The sequence below is a fragment of the Monodon monoceros genome, unplaced genomic scaffold, assembly GCF_005190385.1.
Source record: "Monodon monoceros isolate NGI ecotype Baffin Bay Population unplaced genomic scaffold, NGI_Narwhal_1 Super_Scaffold_3, whole genome shotgun sequence".
Classification (NCBI taxonomy): Eukaryota; Metazoa; Chordata; class Mammalia; order Artiodactyla; family Monodontidae; genus Monodon; species Monodon monoceros.
Genome location: NW_021703780.1, coordinates 81,814,704 through 81,836,397, shown reverse-complemented (window position 1 = coordinate 81,836,397; position 21,694 = coordinate 81,814,704). Strand labels below are relative to the sequence as shown.

At 40.8% G+C, this 21,694-nt stretch overlaps 1 protein-coding gene across 4 annotated transcripts in view; it reads left to right on the top strand.

Annotated features, from left to right (window-relative positions):
* Positions 1 to 21,694, top strand: part of FRMD4B (FERM domain containing 4B) — a 336,083-nt gene that overhangs the window by 81,341 nt on the left and 233,048 nt on the right. For all 4 annotated transcript variants that reach the window (XM_029242032.1, XM_029242034.1, XM_029242031.1 and 1 more), the window contains one exon: positions 20,853 to 20,980. The gene's annotated coding sequence lies outside the window, so the exon portion shown is untranslated. The remainder of the gene's footprint in view (positions 1 to 20,852; positions 20,981 to 21,694) is intronic.

Sequence of the window (21,694 nt, the reverse complement as noted above, 5' to 3'; positions counted from 1 at the left end):
CAGGGTTCTTACCTTCCCTACCTCTACAGAAGCAGAGAAGGACAGTGGAAGCGTTAATGGGAGCTGTCAAATTTGCCAAAAACCCACCTTGGCTGAGACTGAAATCATGAAAATGTCTGGCTACTTGACCAGAAAATGTTTTCTCTTTCATTTCTTATTGTTGAAATATAGTTTACAATAATTTACAACTTACAAGGATTTACACCACATCTTCTTTAATCTGTCGATGGACATTTAGGTTGCTTCCATGTCTTGGTCCTTATAAATAGTGCTGCAGTGAACGTCGGGGTGCGTGTATCTTTTCGAATTATGTTTTTTGCTCCACGTATAGGCCCATGAATGGGATTGCGGATAATGCTTTCGGGTTTTTTGTTTGTTTGTTTGTTTTGCGGTACGCGGGCCTCTCACTGTTGTGGCCTCTCCCGTTGCGGGGCACAGGCTCCGGACGCGCAGGCTCAGCGGCCATGATGCTTTCGTTTTGTAAGGAACTTCCATAGTGTACTCCACTGTGGCCGTTACCAACATACATTTCCCAAAACAGCTTAGGAGGGTTGCCTTTTCTCCATGCCCTCTCCTGCATATTTTGTATGTAGATTTTGATGATAGCCATTTAGACTGGTGTGAGGTGATTCCTTGTTCTAGTTTTGATTTGCGGTTTTCTAATAATTAGCCATGTGGAGCATCTTTTCATGTGCATTAAAAAAAAAATCAAAAACAAAACAGTGTGCATTAAATTTACCTCTTGAAATTGGTTTCTTAAAAGTCCGCCCTGATTTGAATTCTTTTTCGATCAGGTACCCCAGGACATTTCTTAAGGGCAGGTGTCCTTTAGAGCAGGGGTCCCCAACCCTCGGGCCTCGACTTGTTAGGAGCCAGGCCTCACAGCAGGAGGTGAACACGGGAGAGCTAGCGCAGCTTCATCTGCGACTCCCCAGCGCTCCCGTCACTCCCATTGCCACCTGAACCTTTGCTCGCATTACCGACTAAACGATCCCCCCCATCTCTCCTATTGCCGCTGGAACCATCCACCCCATCGCTTGCATTACTTCCGGGACCATCCCCGCCCCTGGCCATAAAATTGTCTTCCATGAAACCAGTCCCTGGTGCCGAAAAGGCTGGGGACCCCTGCTTTAGAGCCCCGCAGGCCTTGTTATGAAGTGTTCCTTAGGGGGATACCTAGGACCGGTTTTAAAGTTGTTGTTACGGGAAATGGCCACAAGGTGGCAGCATTTTTTCGTGCACCACTCGGGTTACCGGCAGCCAGAGCCTTAGAGAAAGTCCTGTTACTGGGTCGTAGATTCCAGTGGACTGTGGCAGAAGAAACACCCCAGAGCTCGTGTTTCCTTACTTCTTCCTCCTTACCCTTCGCTCCCCGCTCCCCCCACGACAATTCCCAAGCCCTGCCAAAAACGCTATGCTGAGCTTGCTGACGTGCGGAGGTGGGGAGACTCCGAGGAAGGAGGCTGCCCATGGGAACCCCACCACCAGGAGACTTGGAGACCAGGTGATTTTTCAAAGCTCATGCAGCGTGAGGGTCCACCGACCTTTGGGTGCACTAGGCTTGGTTGAGCTGTAGGAGGGCCCGCCTGCATCTGGAGGTTGTCGTCCGCCTGTCAGGTCCAAGAGAGGCTTATTTGCTGGCACCTGCTTCCCAGTTCCCTCACCTCCGCCACGTCTAGACTTGGGACCCAAGGCTGCTCTGGCTCCAGGGATGTGACACCAGCCTAGGTCACCGAGCCCTGAAGGGAATATCGTTGGCATTGCTTCTCTTTCCTTTTCTTTTGAAATTTAATTTTTATTTTATATTGGAATATAGTTGATTTACAGTGTTGTGTTTGTTTTGGGTGTACTGCAACCTGATTCAGTTATACAGATACGTATATCTATTGTTTTTAGGATTCTTTTCCCATATAAGGTATTACAGAGTGTTGAGTAGATTTCCCTGTGCTCAACAGTAGGTCCTTTGATTATCACTTACCCACCTAATCCCACCCTCCTAATTTATCCCTCCCCATCCCCATCTTTCCCCTTTGGTAGCCATAAGTTCATTTTCTAAGTCTTTGAGTCTTTTTCTGTCTTGCTAGGGAGTGCATGTGTGTCATCTTTTTAGGTTCCTCATTTAAGTGCTATTGTATTTTTTTTTTGTCTGTCTGACTTCACTTCGTATGATAAACTCTAGTTCCATCCATTTTTCTGCAAATGGCCGTCTTTTCTAAACTGATTTTCTAATCTAGGTAGAGATGGGAAGCTGTCCTCTGGAAGTGTATTAAAAAAATTTTTTTTTTAATGTAAGGAGAAAACAGTGCAAATTGGGTGCCGACTTTAATGTTTTTTGGAAACAAAAAATTGGCCCTGGGTATGAACTCCTCTGCCTTTGCCATGTTTTCATTTTACTGGAGTGTAGCACCGATCCTTGTGCAGTGAAGAAGCAAATGCCCCTGTGACCCACCCTGAGTTCCCTCCCTTACTTGCCAAATCCTGGTAGAAAGATACCTGTTTTTTATGTAGATTCGTATTTTCTTTTCTCTGTCTTTCTGTTCAAGATCACTTATTTCTCTTTTTCTTATTACGTAAGCAATGCATTTTTATTCTAGAAATTTTAGAAAATATAAGAAAGATCAAAGAAAGAAATAATAGTCATTTATATTTTCCTTACTTAGATACAGCCAAGCTCACCTTTTTGTATATTTTCTTTTGGCACTTGATCCAGGTATTATGAAAATGACAGCGTTCTGTTCATAGCATATTTAAAACTCTCACTTATTTTGGACATTTTTCTATATTGATAAATATGGATAAACAGTTTCTGCCCTCCGTACCTCCCACCTTCCTCCATCCTTCTTCGGTTTCTTTCTGCGTTCCTTTCTTTTGTAAAAATAATTCTATCTTTTGTCTGGTTGGAAAAGCAGTCATGTAAAAAAAATACACACACACACATATACATATACATGTATACACATGTGTGTGTTTATTAGACCACTCAGAAAGAACTTCTACCATCTAGAGCGGGAGTCAGCTAACTTTTTTCTAAAGGACCAGATAGTCTGTGTTGTAACAACTCAACTGTGCATTATGGTGCAAAAGCAGTCCTAGAGAAAGTGTAAAAGAATGAGCATGACTGTGTTCCAATAAATCTTTATTTACAAAAAACAGCAGACAATCCTGAAACTGTAGTTTGCTTGGCCCAGTCTAGGGCAAAGCACTAATTATTTAACTTCCAGAAACACATACCTATTTTTTTCCCACAAAAATGGAATCATACTACATAAGCTGTCTTGGATGTATTTAAATATTTATTAGTGTCTGTTACGTGCCAGCTCATATATAGTGGTGTATACAATGTTGAACAAGACTGACAGGCTGTCTGCTCCCGTGGTGTGTACTGCCAGGGACACAGTGAAAATCATAAGTGCTCTGAAAGTCATGGGGGGATGTGATAGACAAAAGTCAGCATTCTAGTGTATCATAACTTTTGCAACCAATCCCCTATTCAGGGGCATTTAATTTCCTTAATTGTTTCTATTGTACACTTTCCTGTCGTAAACATTTTAGGATTAAGTCTTTATGAAAAACCGTCATTTTTTACTTGGGCTCAAATTTCTTAAAGTGGAATCCCTGAGTCAAAAGGAATACAAATCTTTTTGGTCTTTTGCTAAGCATTACCAAAGTACTTTCTAGAAAACTTATACCAACTTACTCTTTCACCTGACCTTTCTTTTTCCCCCCCTTGCTTCCTTTGTGCAGCCAGACTGAGTTTCATGAATTGAGAAAGTAAAATGAAAGTGGCATAAATCTAAGCCGGGAAATAGAAAGAAAGAGATAGGGAATCATTGGTGGGAGAGGAGCCCAGTTTCAGACGTTTTGTCTTCAGGGGTTTCCTGTGATCTGCTCCCTGTGTAATAGTTAGAAATAAATCTCAGAAGTTCTGTAGTGCGAGCTGACACCAGTTATTTACTGCCTTCACCACGTGCCAGAAGCTCTGGTAAGCCCTTCACGTGCATGATCTGAATTAAGCCTCAGAACGGCCTGATGATGGTGGAGCCGGACCACGACCAGGTCTCTTTGAACTAGAGTAGAAATGTCAAGCTGGGAGCCCCGCGGTCTGATTTCTTTGGCTCACACAGTGTGGCCCAGCACAGCATTTAAACATTTATCGACATAGTTCCAAACATTTTAAAACTGGAAAATGTCACAGAAAATCTATCTTTAAAACTTTGGAAAAATTGCAAGACCTGGGCACACTGGGGTCATACTCCCGCTTGCTGACAGTGGGTGGGTCGTGGGGGGCTTCTTCTACACAAGGGACGTGTGTTCTGATCATGATACTATTGAGCTAAGATTAGCGGCCACTAAGAAATTCCTCCTTCAAACCGATAGTAACTCTGTGCTTGGGACACGGCGGGAGCTGTGGGGAGAATGCATGATGCCCCTCCTTCTCCAAGCCACTTCCTTATTTACTTGCCCGAGTTTGTTGCCTGGATGTTAACTATGGGACAAGACAGGACTGAGGAGAAGGAGGGCAGATGTGGGTCCAGCCATCACCATGATCCAGCCTAGACTCTAGAGGAGGGGACGCTTCAGAGGCTCACTTAGGTGAGGGTGTCCCAAGCTGTTGGGGGGACAGCCTGTAAAATGACTCGGTTTCTGGGTGTCTGCCCTCCTCCTCTTACATCCATCTTTCTCATTCCTGTGTTATTCACCACCTAAATTCCTTTTTAGTACATGTCACCACATGCTTCCTGGCCACGTGGGTCTCCCTACTCCATCTTGCCTTAGGAAGTAGTGGACTTGGCCATTTTCAGACTGTTGTCTTCTTTTCTTAGTACGTCTCTGCCAAATGCTTGCCCCACAGCCTGGCCGTGTGCCCATCTGTTGCCCACTTGGCGCGTGTGCACCCATTGGTTTTCTGCTAGGAGTGGCTGTGGCATTTGTTCACCTCCTAACTCTCTGTGGCTGGAGGGCACATGGGGGCTCTGTCAGACCTAGTGGCTTTGGAAGCCAGAGCTTGGCTATCTCGTCTTCATTTTGTGTTGTGTTTATTTAGAGCTACAGAGTGCAACGAAGAAGTCACCTTTACGTATGTGCGCTTCCCATACACCAGCCCCTGTGCCAGGTGAGGGGTACCAGGAAGGAAAGGGCAGTGAGGGAGTCAGAGGTGCCAGCAAAGGGTATGAACCAGATCCAAGTGTGGCATCTGCACCAGCAGGGAGTAGATTCAGAAACCCCTCGTGGCAGAATGCACCAGGTCAGGGAGACTTCTAGAAGGTGCTGCAACCAAAGCCTTCATGCCAGGAGAGAGCTCTTAAAAACACCCAAAGTCAGGGCTTTTAATGTCCATCCTATTCAAGCCCCACTTCCTCCTTAAGCCCACCTGAGTGCCTCTGTCTTCAACAAACTCTTTTGTCTCCAAACTTCTGTCCAGTACAGAAGCCATTAGCCACCCGTGGCTTCCGATCATCTATCTGCAGTGTGACCAGGCTAAGCTGAGGTGTAATGTAAATATAAAATACACGCGGGGTTTGAAGGCTTAGGACACACACAAAAATAGAATGTAAGATATCACGTTAATAAACTCATATTGCTTACACATCGAAATGACATTATTTGGCTATATTGGATTAAATATATTCTGTCTTTTTACTTTTATTAATATGGCTATTAGAAATTTGAAAATTACATATGGACATCTCATTTGTGGCTCAAGGGAGAGTCCCGCTGTAGAGCTCTCCCTGACTCAGCCACATCAAATATGGTTCTCTATGACTTTGCCATATATTTGTTACATATACATATATATATGTGTGTGTGTGCGTGTGTGCGTGTAAGTATAGTATATATTCTCAGTCTCTCTAAGTAGGTAGAAGACAGGACTGATGTCTCGTCTCGTTCCTCTGTGTTTCCTCACTCTCTGCCCTGCCAAAGTGCCCCTTTTGCTATTAAAGATCCAATGTGTGTTTGATAACAATTCTTTCATTCATTTGACAAATATTTGTTGAACTCAGACTCTGTGCCAGGTTCCCCTGGGAACTTAATAAACTTTAACTCAAAAGCTGGCATAGGGAAAAAGAATGTAGGAATTATCAGCTTTATTTTGCAAGATAAGGAAATTGGGGTAAAAAGTTTAAGTGATTTGCTCAAGGTTACCCACTAGGTAAGGGGCAGGAAACAGGATTCCAGAACTCTTTTTTTTATGTGGCTCCAAATCATGTCCAGCATGCTGATCCTGTTGAGAATCCTTCACCCCAGCCCAGGTGCACCCTAAATCCTGTCTTCTTGTTTATATATGTGCACTTATTACAACGCTCTCTAATCGTCCATCTTTCCCGATAGACTCTGAATGGGAGGACAGAAACTATGTCTCTGCTGATCCCTGTCGCGTCCCTGGGGCCTCGCACATGCCTGGTACCTCGTAAGCACTTAGTAAATGTCTGTTGAAGATACTTAGTAATAAACGAGTGTGCCTTCTCCCTCCCACCATTATAAAATTCATGTTGAATTCCATTTTCCTGGAGAGGATACAAATTGGAATAAAGCTCTATAGCTGCTTTCTCAACAACTGAAATATTGTAAACATTCATTTTGTATTTTATTTATTTAGAGCTCTACAATGCAAAAAAGAAATCCATTTAGAGTCTGGGGAAGAAGTCTCTCTTTCCCTGCCGGTTCTGCTTGTATCTTATCTCACCTACATGACAAAACCAACCACCTGTCTTTTGTCAAAATACACTATGCACCCTCATAACAGCTGTGTGCTAGCTGCTGCCAGGGCCTTGGTGCAAACCTGGGACTGATGGGTTTTTAAAATTATCTTGGCATAACTTATTTGCCATAGAGTATCTGAGTGGATTGTAACATGCCAGGACCACCTAATGGTTGTAAGACCAGAAACCATCCTGCCCACCAGAGAAGAAAGGTAGCCAGGCACGGAGAGAAGGACACTGAGCTACAAAGCATTAGAAGTGGTTACTGGTCTCAGCTTTGTCATTACTATGTCTGTAACCTTGAATGAGCCATGCTTCCTCATTGTCATGAACCTAGTTCTCATATCTATAAAATTGAGGACATTGAAATAGATCAGAAAGGACAGCAACATGGCATACGTACCACCCTGCTGTTGCTGTCTTCCATTGCAGACATTGCTAATCAATCACAATTTACTTTCCATTGATCCAGGGTACAGCTTCATAAACCTTATCACAGCACTGCTTACACTGTCACTCATCAGTCACTGACCATTGCCAGGCAAACGGTCCTTTTTCTCTTTTTGTGCAGGGTAGGGAGACGAGAAGAAATCACAGTAGGACAGCTTTTATTCTTAAAAGCCTTCCCTGCGTTAGCTGGAAGTCACCAACGTGGTCATGATGATATCGCAAACCATCCTCTGAGATGACCCTGGTGTGGAAAGGTCATTGAGCCCTTCTGGTTCCTGGCAACACTGAGGTGTTGAGCTCTAAATGGGCTGGGACTTTGAGGAAATTGGCCAGGGACCATATTCTTTCTGAAGCTCCACTAGGGGGTCATCATCAGGACTTGGTAGGGAAGGGGGCTGCAGCTTTGTTTCTTGGGACATTACCCAAAACTCTGAGATATTTGCTGGATTGTGGGAACTTCTTCCTCGTGGTTAGAACACCAGTATCTGGCTCTCCAGACAGCTGTTTACATTTGGATTTCTTTGGGCTAGTTTCGTGTAGTGGAAAAGGCAACTGGGGAATGATTTTTCCTGGCAGATGTACCATTAGGTGAAATAAAGCCACAGACTTTATTGACTCTTTTTAAAGAATAAGAACATATGCATAGATCAGTGTCCAAAAGGATAAAATCATGATGGCTAATGTGTTTTTTTCTGCCTTTCTTTTTAAAAAAATTTTATATTGGAGTATAGTTGATTTACAGTGTTGTGTTAGTTTCAGGTGTACAGCAAGTGATTCAGTTATACATATACATATATCTATTCTTCTTCAGTTTCTTTTCCCATATAGGTTATTACGAGTATTGAGTAGAGTTCCCTGTGCTGTACAGAAGATCCTGTTGATGATCTGTTTTATATATAGTAGTGTGTATATGTTAATCCCAACCTCCTTATTTATCCTTCCCTCCTCACCTTTCCCCTTTGGTAAGCCTAGGTTCGTTTTCTAAGTCTGTGAGTCTCTTTCTGTTTTGTAAGTAAGTTCATTTGTATCCTTTTTTTTAGATTCCACGTATAAGTGATGTCATGTGATATTTGTCTTTCTCTGTCTGACTTACTTAGCATGATCATCTCTAGGTCCATCCATGTTGCTACAAATGCCATTATTTCATTCTTTCTTATGGCTGAGTAATATTCCATTGTATATATGTGCCACATCTTTACATGATGGCTAATGTTTATTGAGTGTCTGCTAACTGCCAGGCAGTGTGTGAAATGCTTTTCAAATTCCATCCCACCTCATTCTCACAACAGCACTAAGAGATGAGTGTCCCTGTCAGCCCCATTTCACTGACAAGGGCACTGAAGCTGAGGAGGGTGTAGTAACTTCTCCATGGTCACAAGCTTGTTAAACAAATAAGCAAGGATATGAAGCCAAGTGTGTGACTCCAAAAGCAGCCCTCTTAGCTTCTGCATCATACTGCCCCACCCAGAGTTTGAAAGTGATTGTCTCAGAGTCTTGAGATTAGAGGCGATTCAGCGATTCTTTTTCTTTGTGCTTTTCTGAGTTTTCAAAATTTTCTACATTGAACCTATATAACTATAGAAAACAGAGGGAAAAGTCTTAAAAAGAAAAAGAAAAAAATCACAAGACAATGAATCTGGAGTCAGAGTTAGAAGATCTGAATTTAATACCCAGCTGTTTTTAACAGATTGTCTAACCTTAAGCTGGTAATTTCCCTTGTCTCAGTCTTGGTTTCCTTTTCTATAAAATGTGATCATTGGACTGAAAGATCTGTAAGATTCCTTCTGGGCTGGAAATTATATACATTTATTTGGGCAGGGATTAGGAGGTAGTATCTAGTAGATGCATTCATCAGCTTTTTTTTTTCCACCTGGGAGGTGATGATTATATAAGAGTGAGAAACTCTTTTGGGACCATATGGTATAAAAAATTCAGAGCGGTTTCTGTGTGAGTGCTCTAGAAGCACAATAGCTCAATTTTATTACAACTATGAGTTTCTCAAAACAAATGTGTTAGAACATGACCTTGGTTGTCATCATGGGACTCTTCATACAGAGCTTGGCCTTTTCTTTTCTTTCCTTTTTTTTTTTTTACATCTTTATTGGAGTATAATTGCTTTACAATGGTGTGTTAGTTTCTGTTCCATAACAAAGCGAATCAGCCATACATATACACATGTTCCCATATCCCCTCCCTCTTGCGTCTCCCTCCCACCCTCCCTATCCCACCCCTCTAGGTGGTCACAAACCACCGAGCTGATCTCCCTGTGCTATGTGGCTGCTTCCCACTAGCTATCTACCTTACGTTTGGTAGTGTATATATGTCCATGCCTCTCTCTTGCTTTGTCACAGCTTACCCTTCCGCCTCCCCATATCCTCAAGTCCATTCTCTAGTAGGTTTGTGTTTTTATTCCTGTCTTACCCCTAGGTTCTTCATGACATTTTTTTTTCTTAAATTCCATATATATGTGTTAGCATACGGTATTTGTCTTTCTCTTTCTGACTTACTTCACTCTGTATGACAGACTCTAGGTCTATCCACCTCATTACAAATACCTCAATTTCATTTCTTTTTATGGCTGAGTAATATTCCATTATATATATGTGCCACATCTTCTTTATCCATTCATCCGATGATGGACACTTAGGTTGCTTCCATGTCCTGGCTATTGTAAATAGAGCTGCAATGAACATTTTGGTACATGACTCTTTTTGAATTATGGTTTTCTCAGGGTATATGCCCAGTAGTGGGATTGCTGGGTCTGGCCTTTACTATATAGTCCATGTCTGTCATCAATGTCTGTCTGGTTGTCTAGTTTAAATTTAGTGGTTTTGCGGTGTTGAGGTTGTGATGGGATTGTTAGAGTTAAATACATGATGTTTTATTAATTTAGTCGCATTTATAGATCTTGAGAGGCCTGCAGTGATAAAAATCTGAGTTATACATTGCATTAAGCAGAGTTATATAAAGCCTGTTGAATATTAATTTTGTAATGATTCACCTTACAGTTTTATGAGACTAGATATAAAAAGATACCGTGAATAATTGAGCCCATGATTTATAAAATGAAGTCTAGGGAAGAAAGAGTAATTGGAAGTGAAAAGAGCAAAGCTTTTCCCTTTGCTGAGATCAAGTTAATTCAATCTCAGCCCCTTCCTGCAAATTCAGGTCCCCTAGGTTCTTAGAGCATTAGATGAATGTATAGTAAAAAATACAAAGCAAATACAATGTGGATATTTTCTACCATATTACTGCTTTCATTATTTTTAGTTTAGCCTCTAAATATATTTTATTTTTATAATCTGAATATTTTATAAGTCTTTTTATAAATCTTTTTCCAGGTTATATTTTTCAAAAATTGTTTCTAAAATAAAGCAAGTTCTTGCACATGAGAGATGAAATTACTTATATCTCTTACCTGTCAAATTGCCCTTTGCAGAAGTTATATAGATGGGCAATAAGAATGTTAAAAGATGCTCAACATTATTAGCCTCAAGGAAACCCACATTCAAACCACAATGAAATACCACCTCATACCTATCAAAATGGATAAAATTAAAAGACTGACAATACCAAGTGTTGGTGAGGACATGGGGCAACTGGAACTCTCATACACTGCTGGGAGGAATGTAAAATTGTAAAACCACGTTGGATCACCGTTTTCAGTTTTTATAAGATTAAAAATACCCTTATCAAAGGACCTGGCCGTTCCACTCCAAAGTATTCACAGAAAAAAAAGATGTGATGTGTGCGTGCACACACACACACACACACACACATAAATGGAATGTTACTTGGCCATACAAAGAATGAAATTTTGCCATTTGCAACAACATGGATGGACTTGGAGGGTATTATGCTAAGTGAAATAAGTCAGACAGAGAAATACAAGTACTGTATGATATCATTTATATGTGAAATCTAAAAAATACAACAAACTAGTTGAATATAACAAAAAAGAAACAGACTCACAGATAAACAGAACAAACCAGCGCTTACCAGTGGGGAGAGGGGAGGGGAGAGGGGCAGGATAGGGGTAGGCGTTTTAGAGGTACAAACTATTGTGTATAAAGTAAGCTGCAAGGATATATTGTACACACAGGGAATATAGTCAATATTTTGTAATAACTATAAATGAAATATAACCTTTAAAAATTGTGAATCACTATGATGTACACCTGAAACTTATATAATGTTGTACATCAACTATACCTCAATTTAAAAAAAAAGACAAATATCCATCAGTAGATGAATGGATAAACAAATTGGGGTATAGCTGTACAATAGAATACTGTAACATAAAGAAAAACAATAAAAAAGAACAAACTATTACTATGTGTAACAACGTGAATATATCTCAGAAATATGCTGAGTGAAAGGAGCCAGATGTAAAAAAAATTCAGACTGTCTAATTTCATTCGTATGAGATTCTAGAAAAACCATGTCAATATATAGTGACAGGAAGCAGATCAGTGCCTTCCTGGGGCAGAGGTAGGAGGTGTAAAGGGGGGAATGGAGTATGGAGGGACATGAAGGAACTTCTCAGGGGATGAAACGTGCTATATCTTAATTGTGGTGGTAGGTACAGGAGTATATGTATTTGTCAAAATCCAATGAACTGAACACTTAAAATGGGAGTATTTTATTATATGTAAATTATACCTCAAAAAAGTTGATTTTGAAAATGCCTTTTGCAGTATCTCTCTTTTTGGTTCATTAACATCTCTAGACGACCTAAGATCTTGATTCAAGCTTCTGTATTTACTCATTGTGGGATCGTGGCTCTCATACTCCATATATAAAATAGGTATAATTACTACATTTGGCCAAGCTTTTGGAGTTGCCCTGAGGAACAGAAGAGATGATGAATGTGTAAAAGTGATTTTTGAATCACGATACTCTGCAGAAAATTGGCTGTCACTCCCACTTTGTAGTTCACTCTGCAAGTCAGAGTGAAATTACCTTGAAATGGTGCCCCATCTAAAATTTCAGACAGTTGATCCTCTTACCTGGGCCCCAAATGAACTCTCCCCATACTGAATGCCAGGCCAGAGCACAGAGAATCCTAGCAAGTTTTCTTAGCACTTTTAAAATATCCGCCTGCCTCAGTCCGTGTGACATACCGATCAACCCACTCAGACTCTGAGCCTTTCACTTCCAGCGGTGACAACCTACACGATTGTTCCCCCGAGTCAAGACACACTGTATGAGTCATCTTAGCTTGTCAACTAGGTTTAAGTTTCATTTGACATCTTCGAAGAATCTTCTGTTTCCAGAGCAATGAACTCTGTGTAGGAGGCTAACCTAGTTGTGGGTAACAACGAAGATATTTATATATAGAGAGAGATGTCCCTTCTGCAAATTAACAACTTGTCTTCTGGGCAACGAATTGACTTTGAATGGACAAGGAACATTGAAAAGTTGGGCCCTGATTTAATCTGAAGCAACACAGGCATTCAATTGACAAAAAGTCACTCAGTATCTACTATGTGCTTTGTTCTAGGCCCTGGGGCTTTAGCACTGAATAGGAAAAGCAAGATCTTCTTCCTCACGGAGCTTACATTCTCTTTGCGGGGAGGAAACGAGCAGTCAAACAATGAGACTTAAGGATCCTACAGGATATAAATAGGGGGAGAGAAAACACAAATATAGGTTGATAGTATTTAGGATGTAGTGGTCAGGGAAGGTCACATGTGTTGGGTTGGAACGATGAGATGGAGCCAGCTGTGGGACAAGCTGGAGAAACAGCGATCTAAGGAAGCAGTGGGGACGGCAAGTTAGAACGGGCTTGGCAAAGGAAGGAAGGAAAAGGAGGCCAATGCGAGAAGTACTGAGGGTGAAGGGAAGATTGTCATGACATAAGGTTTGAGAGGTGAAGAGGGGATGGAGTTTATGTTTTATCCTGTGAAAATCAGGAGACACTGAAGAGTTTTAAGTGGGGGAGGGAAATGATCTACTATATAAATATGGCCACCGTGAGAAGAAGGAATTGACTCGGGCCCGGGTCAAGGGGGGCAGTTAGCATGAAGGCTGTGGAAGGTAGTCTAAGGGAGACATGACGGTGGCTTGGACTAGGAATGGCATTGGAAATAAGGAGAGAGGAACAAATAGAGGGAACGTGTTTGAGAGGTAGTGCTGCTAGGATTTGATGAGTGGGAAGAGGGGTGATGAAGAAAGAGAATGCATAGTTCTATGGCTGGAGCAACCAGGAGGTGATGGGAGTCTTTCTTACGAGACCACCTGGGGTGACTGCTTATAGTATCTGCATCCTTTGTCTGCCGTTAGAGCAGTGACCCAATTACTCTGAAGACTGAAGCAGCAGTATTTGTAAATATCCTGTGACGTGAACTCTCTGGTTGTAAAGACTCCATCATCTCCCTTCTCTGATTCGGTAGACATGCTAATAAGTGGGTGCTGGAAACGTTAACTTCTAATCGCAACCTGCTTTTGCTAAAGCCATTTTCAGCAGATACCAGTTCAGGGCAAGATCCAAACCTCTCTGGCTTCTGTAGTTTATTGCTGGTATGTCACTGTTCACTACATGCTCACTGCAGGGAGAGGGCTCTGATGAATTTACATTCGCTCTGGGAGACTTTTGAGAAGGTTGCCTATTTTTGTTAATTATGGCTCGTGAATTACTTGGTCAGAAATGTTGAAACCCAGAAGTCTAAAAAAAATTATGAGGTATTATTAAATATTTAAATATTGCTGATTTCTCTATGTGGTATGAGATTTTGGCTGCGATTGGATCTTTGGGCTGTTTAGTTCCATGTTTATCATCTTGTAGAGAGTCACAGGTCCAGTTCTGCCTATTAAAGCAAATTTTAAATTTGTTTCAAACAATCTGTTGGATAAGCATGTGTTGAGACCTTGTTGTTTGTTCTCTATTCATGGGCAGTAAAGTAGTGAGCTTAGCACTGGAATACAAGCATCTTAGCTTGTGAAAATAATGTCTGAGTAACAGTGGGAAATGTTATCTTTTAAAATGTTTTGAATTATTTTCTTTTCCATTATAAAAATAATATATGATCATCCTAAAAATTTTGGAAGGTACAAAATAAAACTCAGCCATAGCCCAATCATAAAGAACTCCATGAGATGTTGAAGTTTCTCATAAACTGGAAGGGCTGGAATGAGCTTGTTCATTGATCTGCACCATCTTCTCATTTTGCCTATGAAGAAACTGAGGCCCAGGGCAGCAATGAGTCTAGAACCCAGGTTTCCTCACTACCAGTTTTGAACTGCTTCCCTGATTGTTTATATGGCTTCATAAGTACTTCACATTCTTGGATTCTCACTGCTACTCCCTTTAAAAAAAAAAATTATTTATTTATTTTGGGTTGCATTGGGTCTTCATTGCTGCGCGCTGGCTTTCTCCAGTTGCCGCCTGCGTGGGCTACTCTTCCTTGCGGTGCGCAGGCTTCTCACTGAGGTGGCTTCTCGTTGCAGAGCATGGCCTCTAGGCGCGCGGGCTTCAGTAGTTGTGGCACGCAGCCTTAGTAGTTGTGGATCGCCGGCTTTGGAGTTCAGGCTCAGTTCAGTAGTTGTGGCACTCGGGCTTAGTTGCTCCGCACATGTGGGATCTTCCTGGACCAGGGCTTGAACCCTTGTGTCCTTCATTGGCAGGCAGATTCTTAACCACTGCGCCATCAGGGAAGCCCCCCCCCCCGCTTCTTGAGTTAAGGGCCTGTGACACATCTTGTCACTGAGCATACACGTGGCTCCATCTGCCCCCTGGTGTTCGGGAGGCTGAATGGTCTTTTCTTCTTTTTGCTTCTTCCCCGTGGTTCTTAAGTAAGGATGGCATTAAATTGCCTTGATCTAGGTGAGTAGTTCTTAAAGAACGGTTTTTGGACTACCGCATCAGAATTATCTAGGGTACTTGTTGAAAATGAAGTCTCCTGTGCCTCAACCCAGGTTTGTGGAATCACAATCTCTAGGGGTGGGACTGGGAATCTGACTTCTTAAACTCAAATCCACTGAAAAATAATACTTTATCAAGAGGAATAAAACTTTTCATATTTTATCATTCAACTTGTCTTCTCTATGTTGGATAAATAGAGAGGTGGATAGATAGATTGATGGATAGATGTATAGGTGTTTGTAAATGGATAAAAAGTTTCTGTTTCCATGCAGAGAAACTCTTAATGGTTATCTTTTAGGTATAAAAATGGGGTGAATGGGAGAGTGGGGCTTTCTCTGTTCTAAGACACTTAGAAACCTGGATACACAGGCCATAGATGTGTTTAGAATTCCTAAACACATTATAAGTATTTGTGCAGTTAAGCTATTTCTTTGAGAGACTAGAAATATCTATGTAATATTATTTAATTTGCTAGCGTGTGTATGGCCAGTGGGAGAAAGGGAATACTCCATAGCTGATATAAGAGGACACAGAAGGAACAACCAGGGGGCTCAGGGGAGATCAGAGTTAGTGCATTTATTCACTTACTCATTTATTCAGCAAATATTCATTGAAAAACACCTAGTGTGTGCCAGAAACTGTTTGAGGTGCTGAGGACACAGGAGAGAACAAGTCAGCAGGGTCCCTGATCATGTAGCACTTCTAGTCTACTATGGGAAACACCAATAAAGAGTTAAACAAGATAGCTTCAAATGGTGACAAATGGCTGTGAAGAAATAAAGGAGCTGTACCATTATGAATGATCAGAGGGCCATTCTCTTGTGGACAGGGATGGTCCCTCAGAGATGACATCTCAACTGAGACCCTAACGGTAAGAAGAAACCAGCCAGGGGCACACCTGGGGAATAAGTGTTCCAGAAAAGGGAAGCTGCATGGACAAAGGTCCCAAGGTGGATTAGCTTGTTGAGTTTGGGGTACATTAAGAAAACTTGTGTGGCTAAAGCTTAATGAATAACAGAAGATACAAGATAAAGTTTAAGAGGAAAACAGCACCAAGCCATGTATTATAATCATGCCAGAGTAAAGAATTTGAATTTCATTCTAAGTGTAATAGAAAGTCCTAGCAGAGCTACACTGAGAGGGGGATGAGTTGATATCTTTGGATTTGGGTTTTTTTTTAAATCACTGCAGCACTCAAAATTATGTAGAAACGTACAGTAAATTGTAAATAGATGTGCAAATACTTGGAAATCATTAAAGAAATGGTAAGATATACCATATACATGGAAGGGGAAGATCAATATCATAAAATGTCGATGTTTACAAAAAAGTATTTGTAAATTCATTGCAGTTCTAAGCAAAATCCCAACAGCATTCTAAAATTTGAGTGGCAGTGTAAAAATTCACGAATTTAACAAGGGAGTTTTGCAAAAGGAGAAAAAAGAGTTAGGACTCCACTAACTATCAAAATCTATTATAAACTCTTAGTAATTAAGATACTGTGTTTTTGGTGAAAGGGTACAGAAAAATAGATGAGTGGTGCAGAATAGAGAGCCCAGTGATGAGCTGAACAAAATGGATGTTTCTGTATGATACAGGAGGACTTGGAAGTCCCAGTGGAAAACATAGAGAATCAAGAGTAAATGGTGTTGGAACAATTGGTTTTCCATATGAACAAAATGATATTTTTTTTTTCTGTGAGTCTGTTACTTTTTTGTTGTATTCACTAGTTGTATATTTTTTAGATTCCACATGTGATATATGGTATTTGTCATTCTCTGTCTGACTTATTTTACTTTACATAATTCCCTCCAAGTCCATCCATGTTGTTGCAAATGGCAACATTTTATTCATTTTTTATGGCTGAGTAGGATTCCATTGTGTGTGTATATATATATACACACACCACATCTTCTTTGTCCATTCACCTGTTGTTGGGTAGATGCTGCTGGTACTACTTTGAACTCCAAGAAGATGTGACCACTTTTTTTTGCTTCATTTCTCTACTGCCCAAAAGTTCTTCCTAGTATAACACTTGCCCCTGTTGCTTCCTTTGTCTTCCAAGTTATGAAATTGTCACCTAAAGAAGCCAGGAATTTGTCAGCTGCTGACACTTTTAGCAAAATGAGATGCTCAACTGATGTCTAAACAATTTCAGTCCTCTTTATCCCCATCCCTCCAGTTATGCTCCCACACCTTTCTTTTTCTGAGCATTTTGATTATTGTGATAAAATATACTTAACATAAAATTTACCATTGTAATTATTATTATTATTATTATTTTTTTTTTTTTTTTTTTGCGGTACGCGGGCCTCTCACTGTTGTGGCCTCTCCCATTGCGGAGCACAGGCTCCGGACGCGCAGGCTCAGCGGCCATGGCTCACGGGCCCAGCTGCTCCGCGGCACGTGGGATCCTCCCAGACCGGGGCACGAACCCGTGTCCCCTGCATCGGCAGGTGGACTTTCAACCACTACGCCACCAGGGAAGCCCCATTGTAATTATTTTTAAATGTACAATTCAGTGGCATTAAGTACACTCACAATGTTGTACAACCGTCACCACCTCTGTCTCTAGAATCTTTTTCATCAGCTCATACTGAAACTCTATGACCATCAAACAGTAACTTCCCATTCCTCAGTCCCCTCATCCCCCGATGACCTCTGTTCTACTTTCTCTATGAATTTGACTCTAGGAACCTCATACAAGTGGAATCAAACAATATTTATCCTTTTGCATCTGGCTTATTCCACTCACCGTAATGTTTTTTTTGTTTTCACCATAATGTTTTAAAGATTCAGTCACATTGCAGCGTGTATCAGAATTTCATTCTTTTAAAGAATGGATACTATTCCATTGTATGTATATACCACATTTTGTTAACCCATTCATTCGTTTATGGACACTTGGGTTGTTTCTACCTTTCTGCTGTTGTGAACAATATAACAGATAATGCAGTTATGAACATGGTGTACAAATATCTATTTGAGTCCCTGCTTTCAGTACTTTCTGGTAACATACCCAGAAGTGGAATTGCTGAATCATAGTAATTCTATGTTTAATTTTTGGGGGATCGAGTGCACAGTTAACTTTGGCAAATTAAAGAAGGGGGCATGAGATGCTGTCCTGAATCTCCCATTTCCTGGTTGGTCACAGTTCCTTCAGGTATGTCACCATTCCCAGAGTGATTCTGTTATTTAAAAATATTGGGGTTACTGTAACTCATCCATCCTAATTTATTCAGACTTGCAGTTCTTTGCTCATCCTCAGATACCTAATAGCACAAATATCTTTCACTAAATTTTATGGGTGAAATTATATGCTCTAATTGCATTTGTGTATTTGGTACGTCCGAAGATCTTAACACACAGCCGTCACTCGTGTTAAGAGTCATGGTAGAATATATTTACATAACTCTCTTAGCTTGCCTTTTCTCCCTTCCTTTCTTTAATCTCCTTCCAAATACCATCCACTCTGTTTCTATTCATAGGCTTTGGGGTTTTCAAATTGATGCATATTTACTTCGTGTATAGTGCTGTTTGTCACAGGTAGGAGTCATTGTGCATGGGGCCATGGAATCAAAGAACTTACTAGCTGTGTGTAACTTCATACAAGAGATTATATTTCCCTGACTCAGTTTCCTCATCTGCACCATTTAATAAAACCTATATTATTTTCGAAGTTTCTAGATACATCAGAGGCCACATAAGTGGTGTACCCAACTCTGGCTTATGGTGGGTGCTCGATAAATGGTAGTTTTCTAGACAATTGGGAGGTATCTGTTCATATCTCTTTTTTCTGTCCTCGTGATCCGAGCTGACAGAAGCTGTTCAGTCTTTGTTAACACAACTAAAATAAGGTACTTAGGCAGTTCTTTGTACGTGATGCTAGATGCTGCTTGTTATATCATTATTTACTAGGAACTTTTGTCATCTAGTGGACACATGACAGTTGTGGAGAGATGGTTCAATAAAGCAGAAAATACACGGAGTCGTTCCAGCACCAGTTTTCCCTATGTGCGTAATCTTTTGCAAATCACTCTCTCTCTCTTTGAGTCTAATTAATCTGTAAAGTAGGGGCTTGGACTCTTAACACATGCCTAGTATATTCTTTCTAAGCCCAGTATTTTACCTAATAGTCTTGGGGACCAAGGGGGTGACTGCGTGTGGGAGGTCTTCATTCTGATTTAGTACGACCCAAACTACTACCCCATTCCCTCACTCTCTACCTACGTTACATTCTATCAACATCAGATTTCACTACGTAAATTTAACATAGTTCATATTTTAATGTTTAATTTTAAACACCTAACATAAAATTAGCCTCTTACTAGCTTTAAGAGCTACTTTTCTCCTAAAAGGATATTGAAGAAGATTGCCTACAAGAAACTCCCAACCTACACTATGCTCTCGTTGTAGATGAGTTCTTAGAGTGTCTAGTTACCGAGTCCAAGCTCATACTGCTTGCTGCACTACAGACCAGTAAATCGAGAGACAAGTTGTTGGGGCAACGAACAGAGACTTTATTCAGAAAGCCAGCAGTTTGCGAAGATGGTGGACTAGTGTCCCAAAGAACCTTCTTACCCCAGTTAGAATTCAGGTTACTTTGATATAAAAGGGGGAGCAGATGTGGTTGGTGGTTACATACTTCTCGATGCCAGAATCCTTCGTTATTGCAGCTGTCCACATAGATTTGGTTGTAATGTTCCTATAAACCTCCACAACCAATGTTGTTCTTTGTTCTGCAATTTTTTATCTTTATATGAATGGAAAAGTGTTATACCTTTAAAAGTAAGAGCCTTGAGAATGGGCTATAATGTATATTTCAGGCTATAGGCAACAGTCTTTTACAGAGACAGCGTGACTAAGCACAAGCAACAAAGCACAAGGGTTAGAGCTAAAGGAATAAACCCAATATGGAGTCAGGTTTGTTCTTCTCTCTTACAGTTCCTGTTAGAAAAGATGGATTTGTCCTATGGCAGCAGTAAGGAGAGAGCGGTTAAAGGTGCTTGTGAAGGAATCATACTGAGTTCTTTCTGCTTCCTGTTGCCACCTTCCACCTCATACCTGTGTCACATCTAGAGGAGTTGAGGGTCAGATGGGCTGGGCTGTGGGCTCCGCTGAGGATGGTGCAACAGTGGAGTTGCATTGAACCACGTGGCACAATGATGAATACCACATCTGCTGCCTCTGCCCTCCTCTTCCCGTCCAGTTTTCACACCCTGCTGTGTGTGAAACAGTTTGGGCCCACAGTTGACAAGCGAGAATTGTCCTTCCCGACTGAAGGAGAGCTTCTGGGGAAAAGCTGTTTTCTTTTATAGGGAGAATAGCAAATCCATATAAATGAGTGTATCTTATGGCGCAATACACACGCTAAGTTTCATCAGTATTCATGACACGTGCTTCATTCTCGCCACCACTGACATCTGTTAAAACTAGGTTCAGGAGTAAACCATCCTGGTTTCAGCAATTCTGAAATATTGTATTGAGTTCTCCCACTCTCACAGCCTTGATTTTACAACTGACTGTAGCTAACTTATAGTGCTTTAGAGTCTCCTACAGAGACAGAGGCTAGCATTCTATATTCAATGAAAGGCCTTACCTGAGAAGCCAAATCAATATCAGATCTTTAGTTGTTAAGGAGGAGAGCCTCTTTTCGTCTGTATTTTGAGATAGCTCTATTCTAAATCTCACCTAATTAGGTGAATTTCTAAAACTGTGATTAAACTATAGCCAATCAAAGGAAAATTAGAAATAAATTAGAAGTCCCTGATTTGAGATGTCTAGTTCTTTCCTATATGCCTACAGAAATCAAGGAGCTGCTCCCTTCTGTGTTTCAGGTTTTGATGAGAAATCCGGAAGAAAGAATATGTGAAGGAAAAAGATGACATCTGTGCCTGGCAAACAAAATCCAAAGATTATTACAGTGAAAACAAAAGGAAAGCAAGACAGTACTTACTAGTTCAAGGTAAGCAGACATCTCTGTAAATGCTGAACTCTGATAGAACAGGAAAGTGGGTTTATGAATGTTTGTGAGTGTGCATTGAGTTGTCATATGGGGATAGGATATATGATATGATCTACCATCTAAACATCTGTGTTATGAGCAGTGAGGAAGAAAATCAGTAAATTGTTAGTCTGCTACTCTCACATAAAAGCTAAGTGCCCAAAAGTTAAATGATAGATTACATTTTAAAAAGGGGTTCTCTTGTCAGAAAGGAAAACAAACAAAAAATAATAACCAATGCTCTAACTCTACTGTACCAGAGACACTTTCCTACAATATATTTTCCAATATTCTATTCGCACGTTTGTAAAATTGTCTTTTTATTCGCAGTTGAACATTTGACCAGTTTAAGTCCACTGGACAATTGAGCAACACTAATGATTATTTTTATATATGAAATGATTTTCTTCCTTAGCTTAGTTGTAGTGAAGGTGTGCTTTATATCTTTTATATCAATACTTTGGGGTTTGTTTTTCCATTTTTCACTGCTTGTTAGAATACAGTGAGGGGGGGAAATGAAATATTCCAGTGGTTGCCCAAGCCTGCCATAGTGATGACAATGCGATAGAGACCAAATGGGGGTGTGTAGGTAGCACGTCCATGTGCTCTCTCAAGATTTTTCTGCGTTAGTTGATCTCAGTAGTTCATATTTGATAGGCAAAGGTGGTCTGAAGA